The sequence below is a fragment of the Protobothrops mucrosquamatus genome, unplaced genomic scaffold, assembly GCF_001527695.2.
Source record: "Protobothrops mucrosquamatus isolate PMUCROS unplaced genomic scaffold, P.Mucros_1.0 scaffold1074, whole genome shotgun sequence".
In the NCBI taxonomy this organism is placed as follows: Eukaryota; Metazoa; Chordata; class Lepidosauria; order Squamata; family Viperidae; genus Protobothrops; species Protobothrops mucrosquamatus.
Window position 1 is genome coordinate 395001 of NW_015387302.1, and position 4433 is coordinate 399433.

Consider the following 4433-nt stretch of genomic DNA (forward strand, 5'->3'; position numbering starts at 1 on the left):
CTCAAATCAAAATCTAGGTCCCCCTATAATGTACACAGTAAAACAGAGCAACCTACAACCTTGTTGATTATAGCCCTGCAATTCTCAACTATCCTAATAGGGCATGCATGTTCAGCTCGTACTGGATCCATGTAACACAAGAAAGACCATACAAATAGAGCTAGTGGAGGCTTTTGACATGTTTCTCTCTTAAATATCGTCTCTAGGCTACTGTTGCTCTTGTACTTGTAATAGTGGAAAAGCAGCTATTTCACTTATTAACATAAATTACTCCCATCAAATCACACAATCTATCAAATCCATATTCTACACCTCTAATGGTCAATTTCACACTGATGGACAATTCTCAAGGAGGACTGCAAGCACCAGCACTTTTTCCTTTGTAATTCCCAGCAATTGATACTTTTTGCTGCCTTATATTTGCAACCCACATTGATGGGAAGTATTTGTGGCATTGGCCATTGGGGATGCTTAAATTCAGTATGAAATAACTTTGTAGAGAAACTACCCTAAACCAAAGATTTTGGCAATCTGAAGACCAGAAACAGCTGAATGATGCGACATATCTTCCAGTTTTCCTTTGTATATTTTATCAAGTGTACAGAACTGATTCAGTTGGAAAGGCTGGTGCCCCTAATTAGTGCCATAATAAAACAAAGAATAAATCACCATGTCCGGCAAAATCCCTGGAGTCCTCCAGGCCTATGTACAATATAGATGTAAGGCAAGGGGAAGGAAAGCAGGGAAGTCCTACAGATTAATCAGATAATAAAGGAAATTCCTTAGTTTTTAAGACTGCCTGCCCTCTCTCTCCCGTTTTCCACAATTTCCCTCTCAGAATAGACAGTAGCTAAGGAGAGCTTGAGATACCAGGTGAAGACAATACTGAAGCTTCACCAAGGCAAGACATACAACAAATACAATTTTATCTCTGATTTCCACATGTATTCTAAGATTCAAAAAGTCCCCATCACCCCAACGACTCTTCTCCTTCCCCTTTTGTATAAGTTCATGTAAACATAGCCTAGACTGAAGCAGGAAATGTACGAATATTTGTAGAAGGGTGGATTTTGGCAGTTGGTAGTGTCATAAATGGCAAAAAGAAAACAATGCTTCATAGGGAGTTTGTTTTTTCTTATTTGGTGTTAGTGGCTTTCTGAGAACAGACAGCTATTTTGTTGTATAGCTATCTATTGAAGGGGAGGGATGGGTGTTTTCCTGTTGGTCTGGCAGGAAAAAGCCAGATTTTTAAAAAAGGAAAAGTTATCCTGGTACTGGAAACATCTGGATTTTTAAAAAATATGTGCTTTGTGTCTCTAGAGATCTGGCTTTTTTATTCTTGTCAACTAATTCAGTCCTTCTCATGAAATTGTTTGGCAGCAAGAAAATTGCGCATATGCATGTATATACACCTGGTGTATATTCTTATGACCACAATTGACTTATGACCACAATTGAGCCCAAAATTTATGTTGCTAAGTGAAACATTGCCCCATATGTTGCTAAGTGAATTTTGCCCCATTTTACAACCTTTCTTGTCACAATTGTTAAGGGAATCACTGCAATTGTTAAGTTAGCAACATGGTTGTTAAGTGAATCTGGCTTTCCCATTGACTTTTCTGGTCAAAGGTGGCAAAAGGTGATCACCTGGGACACTGCAGCCGCAATAAATATGAAAAATTGCCAAGCAACCAAATTTTGATCACGTGTCCATGAGGATGCTGCAATGGTCGTAAGTGTGAAAAACGGTCATAAGTTACTTTTTTAAGTGTGTTGTATCTTTGAATGGTCACTAAATAACACAATAACAAGGGACATTGGAGGTCTTCTAGTCCAACCCCCTGCTCAGGCAGGAAGCCCTATACCATTTGAGACAAATGGTTGTCCAATCTCTTCTTAAAACTTTCAGTGTTGCAGCATTCACAACTTCTGGAGGCAAGTTGTTCCACTGATTAATTGTTCTAACTGTCAGGAAATTTCCTCTTAGTTCTAGATTGCTTCTCCCCTTGATTAATTTCCATCTGTTGCTTCTTGTCCTGCCTTCAGGTGCTTTGAAGAATGTATATACTGTATATTAGAGTGTAGCATCAAATAGAGAATACTGATTACAATCTTTCTTCTGCTGCTATTATTTTATACATGGCTACATGACTCAATAGATCAAGAGTGTCAAACTGCCAGCCTGCGGGCCGGATGCATCATAGCATAACCACACCCACCCCATTGCCAGCAATGACAAAAAAGTCACAATACATTGCGACACATCATGTGATATTGCGAGTTTGACATCCCTGCAATAGATTATACAGAAATGGAGCACTAGGTCAACACATTCTATTCAAAAATATTGACAAGTTCTCTGCCTATATTGTGCAAAACTGTGGTGCTATGGCAAATATTAATTGTTCAATTTGTGGCCAAATAAATCATGTGTCTTCCTGCTAGGTTGTACAAGATTGTGAGGCAAAGTTTAGAGGGGGCATCTACTGTTACAACTGCATGATTTAAAAAAGTTTTCGAGTTTATTATATACAAACTTGAAGATTTGCTTATATTTATCTGACAATGTGAAGTAGACCAAAAAACAAACAGACCTGACTAAGAATCTCCATAGACACCAGCCAATTGGTATATATTAACTAGCTAAGAGCTGAATATAGTAAATTTTCAGTCAATTACTGCTTACTTTCTATTTCAGCTTGACCAATATCTGAGAGTCTCATCCTGTTCCTTTGGGTTTCAACAGATTTGTACCTAAACAAATACCCTTCTTGCTCTTTACAAAATCAAGATACATTGCTAATATTTCCCTCTCCTAGATTTACTTACAAACATATATCCACTATTTTGCAAAACAAAAACCCCAGAGGTAGTTTGAGAGGAAATTACTTTTAAAGCCACAAAGAAATGATATACAAGATCTCAAAAAACTTTCCAAACAGCATGGCAGAATTTCACATCAAATCCCTGGACTTGGAATGCTATTGAGCCAACAATTCTGCATTCAGATACTTTTTCTAATCCTACCAGTGTGTTAGTACGACAGGGGCCCTAGAAACTGAGAGGAAGACTGAGACCTTCAAGTACAAGGAAATGATTTATTGATGTTTTTAAAGCAGCCAAATGCTTAAATGGCATTTCCTTGTCCAAGGATAAAACTGCACTGGTACAAGAATAGATTGCTATTGCAACTCCCCAATGAAATCATGTGATGGGGAATTAGTTGCTTCAGGGTAGCCACTGCAGCAGCAGATGGAAAATTCTATAAACCTCAGACCTTGAAGATAGTATTGTACCTGATGCTTAGGTGAGCACCGATTAGAACCTCTGACAAATCCAGTGCAGCAGCAAAATAGAAGACATGCCATTTCCTCTGAGGTGGGGAGCATTTTTTGAAAATACATTTTATACATTGCTTAAAAATTGACCTACTAATTGATATAGATCAGAAGCTAGCCTGGAAAGTGTAATTGGATCAAAAGGCTATACAGTAGGTTTATAATATTTTAATTATGATAGTCTGAATCAATACATGATGGAAATGATGTCTAAGTCAATATGCAGTCAGTTCTGGAAGTAACCAGCATGGCCACACCAAATAAGAAAGGAAGGCACTGTTGATTATAATTAGTTATAATATGTGTTATGTTGTTGAGATTCTAATGCATGTTGTGCTTTTTACATTTTTACATTCTGCATGAATTTATGTTACTATAGCTTCATGGAGAGCCAATTTGATCTTGAGGTTAAGGAAGCAGACAGCCGACAGCAGGCTAGAAACCAAGAACCGAAGTTCTAGTTCCACTTTCAGCACAAAGCCGGCTAGGTAACCTTGGGCTGTTCACTTTCTCTCAGCCCTAGGAAGGTGGCAATGTTAAACAACTTCTGAAAAACCTTGCCCAGAAAACTGCAGGGACTTGTCCAGGCAGTCTCTGAGCATTAGACAAAATTGTATGGAAGAAAAAAAAACAGCTTCATGACATATGGCTGTGCTGCACACCATCCTGGACAATGCTATAAGAAAGATAATCAGGAGTTATTATTAATAAGGAAGACTACCAAATACTTGGCCTGTGTAATGCTTAGCAAATTCACTCACTTACCATTTCAAAGAACTTATCAAACCCCTTTTGGTAGTCCAAAACACAACTGGTAAGCCACTTTTAACTTAAATAACCACTCATTATTTATCCCTCCAGTTCTCCCTTCTTTTTCTTTTCTCTCCTTTCCTTCTTTTTATGGAATCAAGAGATCTGTAGGCTACTTATAGAGGTGTTCTTTCTTCTTCTAAATTCTGTCCTTTGATGAGCATCAAAGGAAAGCCCTATCCACTTAGAAAAGTTCAAGGGATTTTTGTCTGATTAGAGAATTATGGTAACAGAAATATGAAATTTTATGAGAGATATTTTAGAATATTTCACTCAGATTACATT